The following is a 24,645-nucleotide window of genomic DNA, read 5'->3' on the forward strand; positions in this document are numbered from 1 at the left end:
AAGTCTTACTGATAACATAACAGTTGAGTAACACATATTTTACATATGTTATATACTGTATCTTTAAAATAAAGCTAGAGAAAAAAGTTATTAAGAAAATTATAAAGAAAATGCATTTACTGTACAATATTTATTGAAAAAAATCTTCATATAAGTTGACCTGCATGATTCAAACCCATGTTATTCAAGCGTCAACTAATACCTGATTCACCTTTATCTTCTGATATATTAAAAGGATTGCGAAGTTAGAGCAGTCCTGAAAACTACAAATATTAGTCACGTCTAAGTTTTGGTCAAAATACAAGAGTAGAAACTAACAAGCAATATTTTATGTGAAGAATAACATAGATTTCCACAGAAGTCTACGTCTATCTCATATAAACAGGTCTCTGTTGAAGATTTTGTCCCAATCAGAGTGTCCCTTACCAGATAATATGTACTTATCATAAAATTTCCTCCTAGTCAGCTGCTGTTTACTACATTCATTTAGAAACATAATTAATTCAGCATAATCTTGCCAGGATATTAGTGACTAAAGGATGATTCTTTGCAACGTGTAAAGTCTATAAAAGAAAAGTGAGACTCAAGAGGATCTAAGTGTAGTTAGTTTGTAGGTGTGTGGGTGGGGGTGTTTGAAGATTACATTCAAACATAGGCACATCATACAAAATTCATAAGAAAATATTTGTTCTGTGTCTACAATGAAACCGTAGTATGAAACAAGAAAACAAAGATGGAAGAAAGCTATCAGAAAGATGCACAGAAACAAAAGGACCTATAAAAGATATAAAAAAATTTAGAAGTACAAATGAAGAAGCACATTAAAAATCTGCACCAGAAATAAACAATAAAAATACAAAACTACCACTGAGATATATTTCTGTGAAATTCAAAATGAGAAAGAAAATATTACAAGTATACATGTGTTCCTTTAAAGGAACAAAAATCAAGATGGCCCTATTTTTCCCCTCACTGTGAAATGCCTGAGGGTAACAGGATAATTACTATAGAGTTCTAAGGGAAAAAGAGCTGTAGCACAAGGATTCTACACTCTATCATGTTTTTATTCATGTTTAAAGCAGCAGAAATTCATTTCCACATGTGTAAAAATACGTAAACCACCTCCAGAGCTATTTAATAAAGGGATTAATTCATGCAAATTATTTTCCAGCCAAAGTCAGATGACTCAAGAGCAAGAACAGAGACAAAAACTTCCACCATGATGTTAAGTTTTCATTTTTATACCTCTGAACATGAAAAAACAAATCTATGTTTTAAAACTTCACAGACATCAAAAAAAAAAAAGTTCTTAGAGCACTGTGACAAAATAAGTCAAATGAATAAAATATTAAGTAAAATTATGAAGTTATTCTTAAGGCATAAATCAGTAGAAATTTATAAAAGAAGGGGTGCTATTCATCTGACCCTTAGATCAAGAAATAGCTACTTCAAATCAAAAGCCAGGTTTGTGGGGAAAAACTCACTAACTTAAATGATTTAAGGTTTAGTTTAAAGGAAAAAACCTTACAAATTAATTATAATTCACTGAACCACTGAAAACTAATTCATTCAAAAACAGAAAACATGGAAAAAAATAAATTAAATGAATTACTAAGTAAGACAATAAACAACAGTAAATGAAAGTAAAGGAAAAAAGAAAGAAGGAAAGTAATTTTTATGCAATGGCTGAAAATTCTTCAACTAGATATGGGGAAAATCTGTTATGTCTTATGCTCTGACAGTTGATACTTGAGTTGAGAACTAAAAGGTAAGAAAAACAGCAAAGACAAGTCAAGGGAAAGGTGTGTGTAAGAGGAGAAAGAGCAGCCATTGTCAAGGCCCTAGGGCAAGAAAGAATCTGAGAAAATTTAAGGAAAAGAAAGGAGTCATGTCACTGATGGATTTTTAGCAGATTAACAATGTAATTTAGATAGTAGTAAGATCAGAATTACAACTTTTCAGGAAATAAGCTGAATAAAAGCAAGAAAACAAATTGGAGAGGTATTAAGAATTGTATGGCAAGAGACAATGACAACAGACTAATACAGCATAACAGTGGAGGTGAGGAATGTGGTCCTATCAACTGAAATAAGTATTAAAAATAAAAAGAAATTGTTAAAAATTAAAAACACAAAAATCAACAGAATTTGTGATGGAATAAAACTAAAGGAAGGATAAATCAAAGAGAGGTTCTAGCTTGGGACTGGTGGAACGGGGAGGATGGCAATGCCATACTCAGATGGGAAAGACTGAGATAAAAGAGTAATTTTGGGGTGATGGGGGATGCAACTTCATTAAAGTGATACGTGCAATGATGAAAATAGTTCAAATGAAACAACTTTAAAATTAACCCTTTATGAGTAAACTGTGTCATTTCTCCTTTAAAGTATGACAACTAAATTAATACACTCACACAAATGTACTTATACCTGTGCAAGTTCCTCACATACAAGAGTTCCTGTCACGTGATGTATCTGAAGCACAGCAAAATGTGAGAATCACCAAAATATACAGCAAGAGAGTCAGAATAATAACACTGGGATTATTCTATCAGGAGTACTTAAAAATCACAACAGCATTAAAGGAGAGGTTAGAAAAAAAAGTGGATGTTCCTTAACAAAACAAGCAAAAATAGGGGCACCTGGGTGGCTCAGCCATGTTAAGCATCTGCCTTTGGTTCAGGTCATGATCCCAGGATCCTGGGATAGAGCTCTGAGTCCCTCTCCCTCTACTGCTCCCCCTGTTTGTGAACACTCTCTCTCTGTCAAATAAAATCTTAAAAAAAAAAAAAAAAAGCCAAAATAGCGATGAATGATGGTAAACAGTATGCCTCAAAGAAAAGTGAATATGTAATTTAAAAGCATTGCCCATTGTCACTTTAACAAGAATTTCTCATTTATGCATAAAAATTAGGTACTGGTCTTAAATACCTCCAAGTTGTCACCTTCAACTGCTTTTATAAAACACATTTGGTTATTTACTTTTATCTGAAAGCAGAACATAAGACAAGCACTCACAACAGTAAGTTAAGATCACTAACAGTCACTTTAAAGATACTAGTTCCCCTACATATTTAACAGCTTTATTAAGGTATAATTTACATATCACAAAATTCACTCATTATAGGTGAATGATTTTTAGTGAATTTATACAGTTGTGCACTCATCAATGCAATACAGTATTATAATTCTCCTATGATCCCCAAAGGTCCTTTGTACCCCCACATTTAGGCAACCACTAATCTGCTTTCCATAGTTATACCTTACCTAGATGTTCCATTTAAATAGAACTGTATCATGTGTAGTTTTAAGTCTGGCTTCTACTGTCTTTCCTGAATGTGTGTTATAGTTTCCTATTTCTTTGCATATCTCATAATTTTTGGCTGAAAGCTGGACAATGATTTATATATTGTAGTAACTCTGAATTCTGATTTGTTTTTCTATGGATTATTGTCTTCTTTTTAGTAACTTGCCTGGAATTAACACTAGTATCTGTTGCCACCATACTTACTGTGTGGCTGCTGATGTTCCTCCTGGCTTTTTATTACTTTTTTTTTTTTCTAGTTACTTAGCAAAACTGCAGGCTGTTCCCCTTCCTTCTACTGAGTCTGTTACCTTTAGTTGACTGAACTACAGGTTCCCCACCCTCTGGCCCCAAATCAAATCCACCTGATCTGGTGGCAAAACTGCTGTTTTCCTGGCTAGGCCCAGACTGATAAAACTGCCACTGTTGTTTACTGGGCTGGGAGTGGAAATATGAGCAGAAATATGAATTGGATATTTCTCTTAACCAAGTTCAATTAATAAATGTACTAAAAAGAGTAATGATTATCAGAGTTACCTGTTAGAAATATGTGAAAGGGGTCCTAGTTAATACTTTCAGCTGCTCTAAAGCAAGCTGATAAACCATTACGAACAGTTGCAAAAACACAAACCAAGAAAAATATTTGCACTGTATTACATCACGAGGGGTTAATTTCCCCAGTATGTAAGAAATTCCTGAAAATTAGAAAAAGAATACAAATAATTCACAGAAAAGAACTTTACTCATTATTGGAGAAATACAGCTTAAAAGAAAATTAAGAATTTATTTTTTAACCTATCAGACTGGCAACAACAATCCACAAGATTCATACATTTCTAGTGGGAATATAAATTATAAAGCTGTTTTAATAATCACCCTTCTCATTTTTTTTTAATGGTGAAATTCCTGGCAAAAGAGAAGGAAATAATGCTAATAAAAAAGATACAAATTTTATTTTAAATATGAGAACACCTATGGCATTATTTGATGGCCCTGAGAACAATGTATATAATTTCTGGCAACTCAGAATGATTTCAAAAAACATTCAGAAAAATAGCTAGATATAAAAGCAAGTCACATGAAAAAATTTAACCTCCTTTGTAATCAATGGATACAAAAAGAACACATTCAATTTTTTACCTATACTATGGTCAAAGGTTATTTTAAATCATTAATCTCTGTACAGCCAACAAAATTGCAGAGAGGCAGACATTTAGTCTTTTTTTTTCTTTTTTAAAGATTTTATTTATGGGAGAGAGAGTACAAGTGAGGAGAGCCTACAAGCAGGGGGAGGGGCAGAGGGACAGGGAGAAGCAGGGCTTGATCCTAGGACCCCAGGATCATGACCTGAGCCAAAGGCAGCAGCTTCAATGACTGAGCCACCCAGGCGCCCCCAGTTAGCCTTTTCTGTAAAACAATTTTACAATTAGTATCTAAAGAAACTCTTTACCAGATTCAGCCTACATATTTATCCTGAGAAAAGTATTACAACTGTGGAAAAAACAAATTAAGTATAAATACAGTATGCTTTTGTGATATACATGTAGGCTTATGCAACCATTAAGAGCACTAAATGTTCTTAATGTCAGGGAAAGTATTCAAATCTGCTGTGCATGGGTATATACAATTTTAATTAATATAATATATTTAATGATATATAATTTTATATTTATATACATACATACGTACATAAGGAGTAGGCCTAAAAGGATTTTACTTATATAAATAACACCCAGAGTCAATACAAGTATAGGTGCATGAAAAAAACCAGACTGGCACAAAGATCAATGAGTTATACTTTGGCACTGCAATATCAACACTGATAAGTTATACACCTAAATATTAATAGAGGCTGTATCTGGATGGTAAGATTTTCTAATTTTTCTCTATATTAATAAATAAATTTGTCATTATTTTTAAAAGTAGAAAATAGTTATTTGCATGCCATATGAACACACAGAAAACATGTAATGTGTGTGTGTGCATGTATTACTCTCTAAGGAGGAGAGATTGAGAGATGTTCAAAGAAAATGTTAATGTTAATCTTCCTAATATTTAAATTTTCATAAGATACCAACTAACTTAACATTAATAAAATACATAAGTACGTTTTAAAAACCAGAAGCATAAAGAACAGAGTTCTTTAATGCCTCTACAAGAGCTATTACCTCCTCAAGTGTAACTCACAACATAGTTCATAAATAAAGCCAACTAAGTAAAAGGCTACAAAGATTTTTGTTTCTTTTCCAACTATTCTTGCAAATGATGCAGTTATGGAATGGGAGTATGGAGAATGCCGCTGAGCGCTTATAAGACATTACATACTTGTTTATTCTTCAACAAATCTATGAGATGTGTGGTAATAATCCCACCTTAACCATGAGAAAATCATCAGGCAGGTTAGAAAGCTTACTTTAGACTACAGATAACCAGAAAATGGTTGAACACAAATTTAATGGGTTTCACAGCCTATATATACTCTTTCCATGGAATCAGCTGCCCCTTCTGATATTACAGAGCTGAAACAGCCCTGGTCCAACTCTCATTTTACAGAAGAGGACCAAGAGAGAGACTGGGTACAGAAATAAATGGTCCAAGCTTATACTGTTAGGTAAATATTAGAAGAAAGGAAAAGAACTCCCAAAGTCTATTTCAGCGCTGTTTCCAGTATTCTATTTTTTTTTTCTCTTCCAAAAAAAAAGCACAGTAGACTATCAACTATCAACTATGTCCAGGACATTCAGGACTTCCTAATCTTGTTCTCACAGAAGAGCTTGCAGAAAGAGAGCGCAAAACTAGGAATAAGATCTAGAGAATAATACAAGATAATCAATCAACAGATATTAACAGATAAGTAAAAGTTTCTTCCATATTCTACATAGGCTTTTAAAAATTTTAAGTAGTGTTGCCTAGTTTTATGTACTAAAGGAAAACAAGTCTCTTGTTATTGAAATAAACACATGTAATTTTCTACCTTAACAAAATGTCTGAGTGCCAAATTAGTGTTCAAATGTATATGTCATAGACATACACATAACTCCATAAATTATTAAGAACTTTAAATATTCAAAAAATGTCAACCATCTTCCTCCCACTATCCTTGTGTGCCCTCCCACCACCAAATCTCCTCTCCCCACAAGAAGTTATCTATATCCTGAATTTGTCCTCACAGTGATGAAATTTCTTCACATTCTTATTACCCACTTATGAATCTCTGAACTATATAGAGAGAAGCTCACAGATAACATAATAAAGTATATGAACATAGATGTCATCAAAAATAGCAAAGTGGTGAACTCCAAAACTCCATCCCTTCAAAAATGCAATGAATAAGCTGGGAAAAATGTTTTGGAACTCTGAAATCAAATGAAAACTTACAATCAGGAAAATGCCTGATGAAGAATGCAGCTGCTAAAATTTCAGGAAGTACGTTTTAACATATGTACTTACCATGGTCCCTTCCTCAGTTAAGCAGCAGCCATGAAGACATGAGCCCACATTTCTGGTGCAGGTTGCTGATACCAGAAGGAGCTATACAGACTTATTCCAAAAGAACTGTGGTTATGTGCTTTCTCTAGGTCTGTAACTCCTTAAAGGATCAGCTCAAGAGCCTGCCTTTGTTTCACATGCCTTGGAGCTTCCACAGGGTAGAAGCAGTATTCTGGGTGGCAGCCTTTGTCAAAGCATTTAAAGCCCAATGTATTACCTAGCTGCAGCTGCCTGGAACACGGGGTAAGAGTTAATAAGCAATACCCAGACAGGAAAGTCTGGGAAGAAAAAAATTTAAAAAGATATGTGGGGGGCAAAGGGCTTTGAAAAGTTCCCACATGGGGCACCTGGGTGGCCCAGCCTGTTAAGCATCCTGACTCTTGGTTTTGCCTCAGACTGTGATCTGATGGTTGTGAGAATGAAACCCACATTTGACTCCATGCTTAGTGTGGAATCTGTTTGAGATTTCTCTCCATATCCCTCTGTCCCTTCTGCTCATGCTCGCGCTCTCTCTCTCTTTCTAAAATCAGTCCGAAGAAAGAAACAAGCAAACAAACAAAGAAAAGATCCTGAGTAAACAGAGGGAACTAGAAGACCACGTGCATATCTGGGAACAAACACATGCTTGCCAAATATGAGAGAACACCATAAGCTATTAACTCTGGCTCACCTTTGAGTACCATATAGAAAGTGAAGATGAAAGAGTTCTAAATAGCCTGCCTAAGTAATGTCCTAACAGAGAGTGTTGGCTACGAGGCTCGAAGTGGTTTCCATGTATTTATGGAAGTAAAAAATAAGTTGAAATTGAAAAGATGGAAAAACATACTTCATATAAATAAGCAAAACAGACATCAAAATTGTTACAATGCATAGAAGAACTTACATATTGATAAAAGGATTAATATAAAACAACTGTAACATATATGCATCAAACAACAGGCTCCAAAAACAAATAAGCAAAAACCAATAGAATGAGAGAAATACACAATTCTGCAAAAATAGTTGAACATATCAATAACTGACTTCCAATAATGCATAGAACCATCAGGAAGAACATAAACACAAAAATAAGAGAACGTGAACAGCATTATAAAACAACTGAACCGAGAACCTGGGTGGCTCAGTGTTAAGGTTAAGCCTCTGCCTTCAGCTCAGGTCATGATCTCAGGGTCCTGGGCTCGAGGCCCACATCGGGCTCTCTGCTCAGCAAGGAGCCTGCTTCCCCCTCTCTCTCTGCCTGCCTCTCTGCCTACTTGTGATCTCTCTGTCAAATAAATAAATAAAATCTTTAAAAAACAAACAAACAAACAAACAGAAACCAAACAACTGAACCGTATGTGCTATGGTGTGTGCTGTGAAGTGTGTAAGCCTGACAATTCACAGACCTGTACCCCTAGAGCTAATAATGCATTATATGTTAATTAAAAAAAAAAAGTGAAATCAAAAACAAAAGCAAACAAACAAAAAAACAACTAAACCTAACAGACATCTACCTATCAACAGCAGAATATATCTTCTTTTTGAGTGCACATGAACAGACTCCATTTATACCATATGCTAGGATATAAAATAAGTGTCTAATAAATTTTAAAAGACTAAAATTGTACAAAGTATCTTTTCTAATTGCAATGGAATGAAACTGTACATCAGTAAGAGGAAAACTGAAAAATTCACAAATATTTGGCAATTAAAAAACATATTCTTTTTTTTTTTAATTTTTTATTTTTTATAAACATATATTTTTATCCCCAGGGGTACAGGTCTGTGAATCACCAGGTTTACACACTTCACAGCACTCACCAAAGCACATACCCTCCCCAATGCCTATAATCGCACCCCCTTCTCCCAACCCCCCTCCCCCCAGCAAACCTCAGTTTGTTTTGTGAGAATAAGAGTCACTTATGGTTTGTCTCCCCCCAATTCCATCTTGTTTCATTGATTCTTCTTCAACAACAAACAGGCAAAAAAGAAACAGCACATGAAACATTAGAAAAGAGTATTTTCTTTCAGACAAAAGAAAATGAGAATACAACATACCAAGATTTATAGGATACAATGAAGGATGCATTCAGATGGAAATGTATACCTTTAAACACCTATAATAAAAAAAGAAAATTCTGAAATCAATAATCCAATTTTACACCTTGAAAATACAGAAATAGAAGAAAACACTAAGCTGAAAGCTTACAGAATGGAGGAAATATCAAAAATTAGAGGGAAGAAAAATGAAATAGAGAATAGAAAAACAACAAAAGGAGTAAAACAAAAGTTGGTTCTTTGAAAAAAATCTACAAAACTGACAAACCTTTAGCTAGACCTGACCAAGACAAAAAAGAGGACTGAAATGACTAAAATCAGAAACAAAATTGAGGACATCATTACCAACCTGACAGAAATGAAATGCATAAGAGAATAATATTAATCACTTGTACACCAAGAGATTAGATAACCTAGAGGAAATAGACACATTCCTTAAAAAAACAAAATACAAATGAAGACTGACTCAAAAACAGAAAACTGGAACAGACCTATAATCAGCAGACACTGAATTATTAATCAAAAACAAACAAACAAACAAGCAGACCCCAAAACAAAAACAAAAAACTTCGAAGCATGACAGCTTGATAACTCCACAGATCTGCTCTCCACTGAAAATTACAAAACTACAACTATTTATTGTAGTTCCTGGAAATGGTCCTGGGGACAGAGGGCAAATGAGGAAAGATTTACTCAAGAAAATCTACAAGGGATTTTAAGACAAGTGAGAGTCTATGATGTTAGTACCAGGACTCGCCTGGTCCCTTCGCCCTAGCTCAGAAAGTGTCAACTCCACTCCAGACTCCATTCCCTGTGGGCTCAGGAGTCTATCTTATTGGGAAGGTCAGGATATCAACATTTCTCATCCTGCCTCCAGGTACCTATTGCTGAAGGTAAAGTACTAGGTAAGTGCCACCAAGTATATGGGGGGAGGGAAGGCTCTCTTTTTCCATACTACCTACACTGATGGGATGTAGGCTTTAACTTTCCCATAAAGCTGCTGGGGCACTGAATGCTATTATTCCAGCTTCTAAGGTGAGAATTCCACACTGGGAGACCCAACCCAAGTAGACATGTGTATACTATTCCCTTTATTACACAAACAGCTCAGATCCTACAGCAGAGATATAACTGGAAGAGAAATGCATCATTGTCCCCACTGTATACTTGAGACCTGATCTGGAGATACTGCCTGTGAGATGAAGGGAGCCATAAAACATACAGATTCAAATGTCTTCTCTGAGAAATACTTCATTTGCAAGCAAATGGACAAACGTGCTATGAAAAACAGTGGAGGCCCTGGTGGAAAGGCAACTGAGAGGAGTCTGGAGAAATCACTGGACATAAAGACTAAACCATAGGTTGGTTGGTTGGCTGGTTTGCCAGACTGAACAAAAAAGAGAGATAATAGAAGTAACCTACCTGGAGTCAGAACAAGCTCCAAGCACTGATTTAAGAAACTATCCCTCCAAAGGAACTCAAATTTGATTAGTTTAATCTGTAGAGCAATTAAAGCCAGAGGCACTGTTGAAAACAAGATTGTAATTAGCACTGTATTAGGAGACCTTAAAAGTTACATGCAGTCACGATGATATAGTCTAAAAGAGCCCTGCTCAAACTACTGTCATCCCAGAGTAACTGTAGGAACACTCAAGGTTGTGCCCCTTTAGGAGAAACATCTGAAGGAAGGAGGTGGTGGTGGTGGTGGTGGTGTGTGTGTGTGTAAGGGAATGTGGGGATAGAAGAAGAGGAATGTAGACTCTGTTAAATTAACCCAGCCAGTCATCAAATAAATAAACAAGTGAGATACAGTAACAGGCACTAGAGAGGAAAAACCAGCTCCAAGAATTTCTACATTGTATAAAAAGTCTAGTTTTCAGCAAAAATTTTGAGACATGCTAAGAAATAAGAAAGTATGGCTCACATAACAGGATAAAAAAGGAGATGAAACTATGGTTCCAAGAAGATGTTGAATTTAACAGACAAAATCTTCAAAGTAGCTACTATAAATATGCCCAAAGAACAAAAGGAAACTGATAGTAAAGAACATCAATAAAGAGTCGCAAGTTATATACACACAAAAAGGAAATTCTGGAGTTGAAAAATACTATAACTAAAATTAAAATTTCACATAAAGGGCTATGTTCATATAAAGCAGATACATACTTGGAGAAAAATTATTACGCTTACTGAGAAATCAATAGAGATTATACAATCTAGAGATAAAAGAATGAAGAAAGAAAGAGGAATAGAGACAGAGAAATCTAGGACATTATTAAGCACATTGACATAAAAAGGAAATATGAGACAAAAAGGAGAAAAAATATTTGAAGAAATGACTAAAAACTTCTCAAATTTATTGAAAACAATGATATACGCACATTTAGGAAGCATTTTTATTAATTTTTCAACTAAAAACTGTAAATCATTCTTCAACTGTGAAATACTAACATATTTATGCTTAAAGTTTTCTGAACTGCATCATGAAGTTATAACTGAAAATAGTCTGAAATTGCCCAAGCAATTTTATATACATGATGACTATGATTACAAAATAAAGGAGATCAGTTAATATGTAACTTAATATATCATGTTCAAATAGTTTTGCTAAGACTTATCACAGAAATAAGAATAACTAGACTAATAAATGTTTATAAAAATGATAATAATACATGTATCATATATTTCTTAAATCTTTTGAATTAAGCATACAATGACTTCATGACAGAACAATAAGTATTTACTATATGCTTAGATATGTATCATGCACTCTAATGTACCTTTAACTGCAAAGAAGTAACATGTAGTCTCTACTCTGGAGAAGACCGTAATATTGTAGGAGAAACAGATACACGGTAGCATACTTCTGCTATGATAATGTGACAGAGGAATGTACACAGTAATAATGAACACTTTCAGGACAAGAGGGATATCCTGAAGATAGTCCCTGAGCTGGATTCTGGAAGAAGCAAATAAATGACAGGAAGACCACAAACTACAGCACAGATTTTAATAGCAAGTGTTCTATGCTGAGACCAGCTTGGATCACGGTTCTGTCATGGATTCTTGAATCTTACACTCACCCGTCCTTTCCTTTCTGTATTAAAGGAATTTTAAAATTTCTTTAGATTCCTTCATTTGTAAAATGTGGATGGGTATGTGCATGCTTACACTTTGCACAAACTGAATACCAGAATACACATATAATAATGAAAACTTCACAAGTGACATTTGAGGGTAAATGGTGGTAAGGATGAATAATAACCAAAACAAGTAATTAATGTATATAAAAAGGCAACTTAAATTCTGCTGTTAAGTAGAAAACTTGACATAAAAAATAAAATCTGTTTATAGGTATCTATCTAGAGCTGCTCAAGCAATCAGGACAGGGGATCCCAAAATTCCAGAATGTAAACGACATCAGGATAAATGGAATAAAAAGTGTTCTAAGGTTCTAGCATTCTTGGGAGAAATGGTAAGTTTAAGTACTGGTATTAGCTGTAATAAGTAAATGAAGCATACTATAATTATTAGGGTAACCACTAAAAGAGAAGTGAGATAGCTTAACTATAAATACGATAAACAAGGGGGCCTAGGTGGTGCAGTGGGTTAGGTTTCAGACTTGGTTTCGGCTCAGGTTGTAATCTCAGGGTTGTGAGATCAAGCCCTGAGTCAAGTCCTGCCCACCCTGGTCAGGTTCTGTGCTCAGCATGGAGTCTTTTCTCTCCCTCTCCTTCTGCCCTTCCAACTCGTGTGCACGTATGCTCATTCTCTCTCTCCCCCAAAATAAGTAAATCTTTAAAAAATATGTGATAAACAACAAAAAAGGAAAAAAATACAAAAGTGAAATAGCAAGATGATAGATGATATAAATAACTACATTTATATATATATACTAAATATATAATGTAAATATATTACATTTACATATAAGTATGTTAACTATGCCAATTATCAGACTGGATTAAATATACTCAAAGACATTACTAAGTTCAATGTCAGATCTTGGAATGGTAAAAAGGCAGTAGTGGGAATACTGGCAAAAATCTGATCCAAGTCTACAGTTAGTTAACCGTATGTTATACAAACGGTAATTTCTTTTTTTTTAATTTAATGTTGTTGTTTTATTCAATAATAACAAAGCATTTACATTTAATTGCTGTTTAACATGGAACTTAATATGGTGTTAACATGATGGGAAACTATGTGAGGAAAGAATAAATTGCCACTGTTTGTTGTTTGCAGAAGACAAAATATGAGGGTAAGAAAGTTTTTAATTAAAAAGATGGGAAAATATATACTTTTTTGCAAATCCTATCCAAAACAAAGCAGGTATAGCTACACTAGGATCAGACAGAACAGACTTTAAAGCAAGAAACATTAGGAAAGATAAAAAGAAAAGTAGGGGCACCTGGGTGGCTCAGTGGGTTAAGCCTTTGCCTTCAGCTCAGGTCATGGTCCCGGGGTCCTGGGATCGAGCCCCACATCAGGCTCCCTGCTTAGTGGGGAGCCTGCTTTCCCCCCTCTCTGCCTGCCTCTCTGCCTAGTTGTGATCTCTCTCTGTCAAATAAATTAAAAAAAAAAAGTAATAAAAAGAGAAAAAAGGACAATCACAAGAACATAATTTTTTCTTTTTTTAAGATTTATTTGAGAGAGAGAGAGAGAGAACATGCACGTGCATGGGGGAGAGGTAAAGAGGAAGTGAGAAAGAAAGAAAGAATTTCAAGTAGACTCTGCCCTAAGCTCAGAACCTATCCAGGTCAATCTTAACACCCTGAAATCAAAACCTAAACTGGAAACCAAGAGTTGAACACTCAACTCATTGAGCCACACAAGAACATAATTCTAAATATGTCTGCATACAATAGGACTGCTTCTAAAAATTATAGCAGGAGACTAATTTCCTCAACAAGTGAAAGAACAACCTTAATGACATATATACATACATATACAGAGACAGAACACAACACCCAACAGCAAAAGAATAAAGTCATCTCAACTGCACAGAATACATTTACCAAAACTAATCATATTCTTGCATGATAAAGGAAGCCTTGCAAAAAAATTTCAGGTCCATTGAGATCATTCAGAGTATGACCCTTAACTTTGCTCTCTTACAGCATTTTGTAGTTTTCTGTGTAGAAATTGTGAGCATCCTTAACTAGATTTATTTCTAGAAGTTGGTTTTTAAATTGTGCTATAAATGGCATCTTTTTAAGATTTTTATTTTCTGGTTATTTGTTGCTAACTTATAGGAATAAAATGAATTTTTGTCTGTTGACCTTGTGTGCAATAGCATGAACAAAACTGCTTGTTAATTTCATTATTTTGTATACAATCATGTTATCTATGAGTGCTGATTCTTTTCTTTTTCAATTCTTATACCTTTTATTTTTCTTGCCTTAAGGCTAGAATTCCAGTACAGTATTGAATGAAAACACTGATAATGGCCCCTTATCTCATCTCAAAATGTAGGGGTGTTGGTGTATATTTTAAGACACTTGCAAAATTAAGGAAGATTTTTTTTTTTTTTTTTTTTTTTTTATTCCTACTTGTAAAGATTTTTTTGTTCTGAAAGGGCACTTAATTCCATCAACAGCTTTTTCTGGATGCATCAAGGTGATCTATTTTTCTTCGTTAATAGAATCTATTATTACATTAATAGATTCTAATATTAATTGCCCTTGCATTCCTCAAATAAAATCCCATTGGTCATGAAATTGTAATACTTTTTATGCAGGCCTAGGTTTGATTTGCTGTTAGTTTATTTAGGGTTCTTACATATGGTGCTGATGAGAGATTTTCCTTACCTTCCTTTCTTATGATAGTGCTTGACTGGTTTTGGTATAAAAGTTAACATTGGTTTCATCAAACATACTGTGAAGTTTGTTTCTGTCTCCTATTCTGCAGAAGAGCTTATAGAGTGAAGCCATCTGTGTAAGTTTTCATTGTGGGGGTGTTTGTAATAATGAATTCAATTTTAATAAAAATAGGACTATTTATGATTTTCCCTTTCATATTGTGTGTCAGTTTTGTTTTTTTTAAGTAATTTTAAGCCTGGTTTAAAAAACCCAGAACATTGGGCACCTGGCTGGCTCAGTGGGTTAAGCATCTGCCTTCGGCTCAGGTCATGTTCCCAGGGTCTTGGAATCGAGTTCCACATCAGGTTCCCTCCTCATCAGAGAGCCTGCTTCTCTATCTGCCCACCTCCCTCCTCCGCTCATTCTCTTTCTCTTGCAAAAATAAATATAAATACTTAAAAAAAACAAAAACAAAAACAGAACAAAGAAGATTCATACCCTCTTCCAAACTCATGTGAAAGATATAGAGGCTTCTATCAATTTTCTAATTTCTAAATACCTAGATCAAATTCTGCACTTAAGATGGAACTTCAAAAACAGAACATAGCTATAGGCAGAGAACTGAGCACATTTATCTGTCTCTTACTTTCCACCATTATCAATGAGATGACAAGTTTTCACAAAAGAATAAAGACATTAGTAGGATTGGAAAATAAGGGTAATAATGGTGGATCAGAAATTCTGAAAAATTCAAGGCCCATAAATGGGAATAAGTTAGCAAAGATATCAATCATATGGGAAAATTATGGAAAAATTAAGGGAGAAAAATCACAATCCAAGATAGAAGAAGTATCCACAGTTCTTTCAAAGAGGCCCAAAGAAGAACCAACCTTTCACCAAATACAAAAAGCAGGAAAAGGCCAAGGCAATAATAAGGTTAATTATTTTAGAAACAGTATTTGGGCTAGCTGAGACAGCTGTGACCCTCCCCTTTCCCAAGGCTCGCTGCTGTGGCTTTTACCATCATGCCAAAGTCAAAGAACTGCTTCCTAAGGGAAATTGGCCACCTGTTATAAGAGTTATCAGTGCTTAAGAGACAAACAGGACACAGACTGGACAAACTCTGAATATAATAAAAGACATTAGGAATGGGACAAGAAGAGCTAATTTCTAACAGAAATTAAATACTCTACTACTCTAAATTAAATACTCTACTATGAAATAAAGTCCTCTTTATTTTGAAATGTGTGGGAATGGGGAAGGGGGTAGTCCCCAACCTACTGACACAATCTACAGAGAAGTAGATAATGTTTTAACACTATGTTCCCTTACACTGAATTCGTGCACAGCCTTCCCATTCAGGGAAGAAGGCTGATGGGGAGGAGACCTATGCAACCTTAGGGAAAACCATGCCAGCCAGACACCGTTATTTAATAACCTAGCTCTTGATCCCAAAATATTAATGAAAAACCAAGGACAACAGACATTTGGGAAAAGATCCAAAAATGAAAACATACAACTGATAGAAATGGAGACGATACAGGGGGCAGAATGGCACTCTCAAAGAAATTTCTCATAAAGTACACCTGAATAAAACAAAAATAAGCTGCTTTGAAAAAGTGGTCAGAAAAGATTAATTCTTAAAATTCTTTTAAATGGCCATAACTGATGCATGAGTGCAAAATAAACGCTAAAGACTATTTTTTTAAAATTTTTTTAATAAACATATAATATATTTTTATCCCCAGGGGTACAGGTCTGTGAATCGCCAGGAAGTTGAAGACTATTTTTGATGAGACAGACTAAAACACAAAGAATATTGGAAATAAGAAAAACTAGAGACCTGAAGGTCAGGTTGAAGAGATATAATATGGCTAATAGATGCTTCCTGAGGGGGATAAAAACAGGAAAAAATAGGGACATATAAAAAGAAAGAAAAAAAAAAAAACGAAGCCATTACCATGATCTGAAGAAAGACACAACTTCATAGACAGGGCTCACTAAGTACCAAAATGCGTAGTGAAAAATATATCTATACATAGACACATCTTAGTAAAAGTGTTCCATTTCACCATGTTATCCACAAAGAAACAAGTCACATTGAAATCTAAATGCTGTTAAGACACAGAACTAATGCTTTTAAGATTTATAAGGAGAAAAAATGTAAACTTAGAATTCCATACTTAAATGTATTCATAAATGCAAGCCAAATACAGGATATTTTCAGACAGCAAATACTTGGAAAGTGTGCTAGTCTATACTGATAATTACTCAATGAGGTATTCTGAATCCAAAGAAATCCAGATGTTTTTGTTTATGACACACCTTTGTAAGTAAAAAACATATGAACATATGCTCTCAATATTTATAAATATTTTATAATATCTTATATTTATAAATTAGCATACCCTTATACTAGCATGTTTGTGTATTATAAAGCACATTAAAGTAAAAATTAAAAAATAATCAGACAGGGGGCCTGGGTGGCTCAGTGGGTTAAAGCCTCTGCCTTCAGCTCAGGCCATGATCCCAGGGTCCTGGCATCTAGCCCCGCATGGGGCTCTCTGCTCAGCGGGGAGCCTGCTTCCTCCTCTCTCTCTCTGCCTGCCTCTCTGCCTACTTGTGATCTCTGTCTGTCAAATAAATAAATAAAACCTTTAAAAAAATAATCATCAGATGAAACACGTAATTTCAAGTATATTCCAACACCCCCCAAAATTATTCCACGTACCCTCTTTAATGTGGATGGATGCCTCATTTTGAAGACCACAGCTCTAAACCACATGAAAAAGAAATCCAAGGGGAAAAAAACATGGAACTGAAGAAACAACTGAACTGAACAGGTCTCAGAAGAAGAGGAGGAAATTGAAAAAAAACTAAAGGTGAATCCCCCAGAATTTGATATTTGGAAAATTTTCAATTGTAAAGTTTTAATGTACATACGATTACATTTTATTCTCTGTAAGACCATTCTACTTTGTTCTACAGTAAGTTATATAATCACATTGTACATATTTCAAGGTTTAAAGTTTTTAGAACTGATCTGTAAGTAAAGCAAAAAAGAATTTTAGTTACAAAACAAAATGTAGATATAAAATTAACAATGAATAATTGGGAGATGGGGGGGGTAAGGAGAGGACCAAGACTATCATTCCTGAAGGTACTACTGTCTAGAGCTAATAAATAAAAAATAACATTATCAGTAAAAACCACTAACAGAAATAAAAGCAGGCACCATTTATAGAGAAAAGTGGAACTGGGAGGGGAAAGAGGGAAGCCCTATCTTATCCTCTTTTTTATTCTCATGTAACATGAATCTCAACACAATGAGGACTTCTATTTTTGAAAAGTATTATTAGCCAGGAGGGGGGAGTGGTATATAACACAGTATGCCCATTTATTTTATTACTATTTTTTAGTATGCTTATTTAGAAAACTGAAATTGTTTACTCACTGCCATAGTGAGCTCACATTAAACACTCCTACTACTCTATCACCTCCATTACCCCTTTCATTTAGTGCATTTTACTACTTGGTCTACTATGATCTCTTTTGAAGGTTTTTGTGTTTTATCTATTTCTATAGTGCAAGCCTTAGTGTTTAAAGAAGAAGGAGGATTAATTACAAGGTCTAAGGATTAATGGAATAGCTAATTATGGCTATAATATATGTACATGAAAACAGAAAAGTCATCTTGTAGTTGCCATTGCTTAAAAATCTAAAGTTCACTAAAATGTGCATACCATGCGAGAAAGTCTCTTCTTCCAAACAGAAACAGCTATGACTCAGTATAATAATTTCACTCAGTGGCAGTATTTCTAGACACAGGTGCTACTGAGAAGAATCTTAGGGGTAAGGAACAGGAGGTGATGAAAAACCCTCAAAAAAATTGGCTAAGGATGGGAAGATCAATTCTTCTTGACTATAAGGGGAAAACCAAAAGAACTGCAGGGAGTAGGAGATGTATACCGGCACACAGGAGCGATGGCTGCGGCTGATGAAATTACACAGGGCCTTAGTCTTAAAAAAGAAAAAAAAAAAAAAAATGAATGGGGTTGAGCCAATACCTCTGCTTACTTTATAGTCTACTTACCTAGGCTCTTAATTCTTTCCTATTTTGACTATTGAGAGACCTAAGTAAAACAATGGGTCTTACACTTTGAACTTCTTATAAGTCAAAAGCAGAATATTTTATATGGTCCACTTTAATAGTCTCAGTCTCTAAGGGATGACAAATGGTACTTTCAGGTTATAGTTCTCTAGGGCAGTGATTCTCAAATTTAAGTGTACATTAAAATCACCTGGAAGGCTCGTTATACCCAGAGTTAATGATTTAGTATGCCTGAACTGGGCCCTAGAATGTGCATTTCCGACAAAGATCTCAGTTGGTGTTGATGCTGCTGATCTAGGGATCTCACCTTGAGAACCACTGATCTAGTCTGAGGGTTAGACCAGAAAGCTTTTAATACCGTAAACACAAGAATCTCATCATCACTGCCCGACCATCCATGTGTCCTTACAGCTCTGACTGAATCTTCCATTTTATCTAAGCGTTATCCTGTGGAGTTGGGCTAGCTTTCAATTTTTTTGTACCAGGGTCTTATTCCAATGTTATGGAATCTCTTTTGAAATCCTCAACATCAGACACTGAAAGTAAGCAGATAATTTTAATTGAAGACATTCACAGAAACTTTACAAGGATAGGCAAAATACTTACAGACATTTAATGCCAACTCTTTTTCTATTTGGTAACTCCTAAAGGCCATTAATACATGCTGGTGAAGGTTTCTACAGAGATTTAAAGCCTCTGCTTACTGTTGCCTTGTCATTCAACACCAAAGTTCTCCCTTAAAACATAAACCAAGAACAAACTACACAACCCCTGGGTATACATACACTGCAACTCCACCAAAATCACTCCATTTCTGTTTCTTTATTGTAATTTCAAAGAAAAGACTAAAAGTAAGAAGTCATTTAACAGCATTTCTAGAGATAGATATGCCATTTTCCTTAAGAATAGTAAAAATGGGTGCGTGGGTGGGGAACCTCTGAGGGCCATGTGTTGAGAGATCTGGATTCTATACCCAGCCATTTTAGATTTTAGGCCACATGCCCTTTTGCACAGCACTGAGCTTTTAGCTACACAAAGAGTTTGAGGCAAGAATCATTAAGTCTCATACCCTACACTAAGACTAAGACTTACTTGGTATCACATTAACTTCCTCAAACTGCAATGTATGTCTTTAAAAAAAAAATCAACTATAGATCATTTCAGAACCTGATTGCTTTTCCTACAGCATAAAATAATAAGGACACTCTGGCTCTTCGGAAGCCACTTTTAAAAAATCACCATTTGCAAACAACTACAATTATACTTCCTGTGAGTTGCTGCAAGTTCAATTGTTTTCTTATTACTTATGTGATACATTATATACAAGGCACAATAAGAAAAACAGAAGTCTATCTACAAATAAATATTTCACTTTTTAAAAGGAGATTATTTCCAGAAATCTCATAAAGATGGTACTGGGGTTTTCAAAAATCAGCTTCAGTTAACATGATAGTTTTTTAAAGTACGATTAATAACCTCATAAGGTAAGATTTTAAATTGTAGTAATATATAAACTGTGGTAAACTAAAAAGGGGTGAGACCAGCAGTCAGGAGACTACTCATTCAATATGGCCAAATTACAAGATATCTTTTTTTTTTTTTTTTTTTAAATCATTCCTTCCTTCCTTTAGTCATTCTCTTATGTACTAATCCACTGGAGAAAGTACACTTAGAGCCTGTGGAAACAAGGAAGGATGACAGATAGCCCCTGACCTCATCATTTGAACTAGATCTTATAGGTCTCCCAGGGAAAATCTGTAATTTCAAATGTGCTTAAGAGAACAAAGTAAAAACTTAATCATGTCTTTTTTGGTAAAAATTTCAGAAAACTAAAACTAAATGTTGTTACCCAAATGTGTGTATGTCTTTTTTTTTCTTTTCTTTTTAAAAGTAGGGGTGTGGAGCCCAACACAGAGCTTGAACCCATCATGATCCTGAGATCAAGACCTGAGCCGAGATCGAAAGTCAGATGCTTAACCAACTGAGCCACCCAGGTGCCCCCGTAATATTTTTGGGCAGCACAAACATGATTAAGGGAACAAGATCATCCAGATACTCTTAATACCAAAGCAGTAACTCTTGAGTTCATTACAGTCTCTAAAAGCAAGTTTTACCTAGATATTAGCCTAAATTTTGAAAATTTTAGCAATGGCTTAAAGGTCCTAACAAGACACTTAATCAGAAATTACCAATGCATAATTTATTTAAAACGTGTGACAGCATGGCACTATATACAATGTTATAAACGTCTGATACAGTTAAAAAAATTTAAAGTTAATTTATTTATTCCAAGCATTAATTTGTTATAGTACCATACCACTCTTTTACCCAACTCAGAGCAGTAAATTATCTTAATTAACAAATGATAATTTAGTCTTAACCCTTAAGCACCAATACCTTTTAATCTGCCCATCTTAAGTGCCACCTCTTTTGTAAAACTTTTACTAACCAATCCATAACCCCATACGATTTTTTTCAGTAAAATGAATTATTCCCTAGCCACTCAAGTACTTTTATAACCAATGCCCTTGCACAAAATTAATCAAATTTAGGGGTGTGCAGGTGGCCCAGTGGGTTAAGCGTCTGCCCTTGGCTCAGGTCATCTTCCCAGGGTGCTGGAATGGTGCCCCATGTCAAGTTCCCTGGCTCAGTGGGAAGCCTGCTTCTCCCTCTCCCTCTGGTTCTCCCCCTTCTTGTGCTTGCGCTCTCTCTCTCTCAAATAATTAATCAAATTTACTGTAGTTATTAGTACAATTATCTGTAAGATTTTACTTCACACTTTAGAACTTGACTCTTACATGTATTATCTCATGGGACCATTTAAATAAACAACCCTCTGAAATACTTACTTCTATTTTATAGTTAGGAAACTGAAACACAGAAGCAATGTGCTCTAAGGTCATATAGTGAAGAAACAACAAAAAACCCCTATTAGTCAAAAATTATATCCAAGAGTTTTCATTGATAATACAATTTTTCTAATTAATCAAATGTGTTAAGTACTATACTTTCGCATTTATGTAACCATTGCTTCATATACAAGGCAGCAGATAGTAAGCAAAGACATACTGACTGGATCTGAAGTTAGTTACTTGAAAAGTATTATATATTTCCTAGGCAGTGTATAATTTATTGCCTCCTAAAAAGCAAAGTACCAAATATAATTTAGTACTACAGAATGATCCAGGGACTACCATCAGGGTTAAAAATTTGGTTTCTGATATTAGACTTAAGTTCAAATCCTAAAACTGTGTGAGGGCTCTCAGCCTCAGTTTTCTTGTTTGTATAATAGTAGTAATAATAATAATAATAAATGGTAATATCTCAACAAATGAAATAATAAATGGTAACTACCTCAAATGACTGTGTTGAGTGGGAATGCATATAAAACATCTAGGATAGTGTCTGGTACATAGAAAGCACTCAATAAATTAGTTTAATGTGTATGAATATCAATATGAAACTCAAAGATAGTAATAGTTTACAAAACAGTAATAATCTCATGAACTATTAAGAAGAGCAGAGTGAAACTTCCCTCAATGTGTATTTTCAGGTTCTATTTTTGTTTTTTCAACCTTTATCACTTGGCTCTCCAATAAATATTACATCAACTATTAACTCTGTTGCTTTCACATCACTATTTCTAACAGTTTCAGTTCCCTTTTAATGCAAGTAATGCAGAGGCATAGAGGGAAAAAGATAAGACTGATGTCCAAATATCTCTTGGGAATTGTGTAATATTCAAAGGAACTTTCTAGAGTAATGAAAATGACCTATATCTTGACTGGGCTGTTGTTACACAGGTGAATACATTTGTTAAAACTTGCTGAAATATAACTGAAAGACCTGTATATAAAACAATGCAAATTTAAAAAAAAATTAGGACTTACAACCTTTGAACAAGTTACTTTCCTTTTCTAACCCTTAGCATTCTCATCTTCAGAAAGGGAGTAATTACTCACCAGGAAGATTTTAGTACTGAAGGAGAGAAGGTCAGAAAAGTACTTACAGTAGTTTCTGCCATTAGTTGCCAATTCTGGATCCACTAAAATTAACCCTAGACATTTTTCAAATTTACCTAAATCCTAAAACATGTATCTAAAATAAAAGCTGTATTTCCCTTTTCCTACTTTCTCCCCATTTTGTTTCATTAAAGTTTTTGCCCCCAATTGTGTTTTGTTTACAAAGTCATAATGGAATCTTTTGCTTTCATACTTCTCCCGCTCATTTAGCGAGGATCAAAAATTTTTACCTTAAATAAGTGAAGACTCCTTTACCTGTCTTGTGCAAAGTTAATCAATTTGCTACAATTCCTTTCTCCAAGAGTTTAATGTTCCAATAACAAAAACAACACAGTAACGTATTGCCAGAGATTACAATTTTAATAATTGTCTAAAGATCTGAAAGACATATATCAATTTTGCAATGTCCTCTTGTCAACCTTTAAAAATCAAGAACGGTTCCCCAAATATTTTAACTACCCTTAATAACCCATTAAGAAGCTACCATCCATTGATTTATGTAAAGTTACATAATTTACTTCTGGTATTGCCCTTTCAAATACAAACATACCTAATTAAATTGGGTAATTGTGTAAAAGTAACAGTTCCTGTTTTCAAATTAGTTTTTTAAAGGTTTATTTATTTATTTATTTGACAGAGAGAGAGGGGAACACAAGCAGGGGGAATGGGAGAGGAAGAAGCAGGCCTTCCACCGCCAAGCAGGGAGCTGGATGTGGGCCTCCATCCCAGGACCCTGAGATCATGACTGGAGCCAAAGGCAGACACTTAACAACTGAGCCACCCAGGCACCCTCAAATCATTTTCTGAAAGTGTCTAAGCAATGCTCTTTGTTCTAGAACTCCAGCACACTGGAACAATTTCACATTCATCTAGCATTTACTGAACAAACATTATTAAGTATCTAAATAGGTCAGGCACTGGAGAAACAAATATAAGGTCAGAGAAATAAATACCTAACTAAAGCAGATAAAATAGAATTGCTAAAATAAGGTCCTTTCCTTATACCTGCAAGAATCTAGAAAAAAGGAGTTGGAAGTACAGTTCTTCCAACCACTTTTTTTTTTTTTTTTTTAAATTTAAGATTTTATTTGATAGGGAGATAGAGAGTGCACAAACAGGCAGAGCAGCAGGCAGACGGAAAGGGAGAAGGCAGGCTCTCTGCTTGGCGGGGAGCCTGATGTGGGGCTTGATCCCAGGACCCTGGGATCATGACCTGAGCCAAAGGCAGGCAGCCACTTACCCAACTGAGTCACCCAGGCACCCCTCTTCCAACCACTTTTGCTTCCAACCAGAGTTGCTTCCAGACCACTTTTCTAATCTTCTGCCAAAACTGTATGGCAACTGCTGACTCCAATGTTATATTCTCTTACCTTCTTCTCCCTTCTCTCCTCTTCTCACCTTTCTTCCAGATAGGCTCCTTTACAGTGGAAGATATCAACACCTGTCTCCATGTCTTCTTCGCAGTTCCTGCCATCACACTGGATGACTGCACTCCTGTTGATTTCCAATCTACCAGCATCAGAACTCCTTCACCTTCCTGAATGATTTCACCCACTTGAAATTTTAGCAATCTTTTTCAAAGATCCTGACTTGGAACTTATTACCTAAAATAGCTTAAGTCAACTATGAAAGTTAAGCCTCAGTATATCAGTTTCATAAGAGAACTTATTCCCATCTGTCACCAATTTAATCCCCCAATACTTATTCACAATACTTCATTGAGCCCTCTCCATTCTTAAGTCATTATGCCCATTCTGGGCTAATGTCCTTCTTTATTAAACTCAAAACCCACAATGCCTCACTCCAAACACTCTCTAGCAAGCATGCTTCACATTTCATTCCCTTTCTCTTCTACTACAACCATTCTGTAAACCCTCTCTAC

The 24,645-nt window shown here is 35.0% G+C and overlaps 1 protein-coding gene across 5 annotated transcripts in view; it reads right to left on the reverse strand.

Annotated features, from left to right (window-relative positions):
• SPOPL (speckle type BTB/POZ protein like) overlaps positions 1–24,645 on the reverse strand; it is a 64,892-nt gene that overhangs the window by 25,952 nt on the left and 14,295 nt on the right. The window contains exon 2 of one of the 5 annotated variants that reach the window (XM_032356238.1): positions 8,830–8,888. The exons of 2 other annotated variants lie outside the window; for them this stretch is intronic. The gene's annotated coding sequence lies outside the window, so the exon portion shown is untranslated. Of the gene's footprint in view, positions 1–2,429; positions 2,627–8,829; positions 8,889–17,361; positions 17,472–24,645 lie in introns of those variants that run through there. 2 more of the 5 variants (XM_032356239.1, XM_032356240.1) reach the window with 2 other exon arrangements.

The sequence above is a fragment of the Mustela erminea genome, chromosome 8 (assembly GCF_009829155.1).
Source record: "Mustela erminea isolate mMusErm1 chromosome 8, mMusErm1.Pri, whole genome shotgun sequence".
In the NCBI taxonomy this organism is placed as follows: Eukaryota; Metazoa; Chordata; class Mammalia; order Carnivora; family Mustelidae; genus Mustela; species Mustela erminea.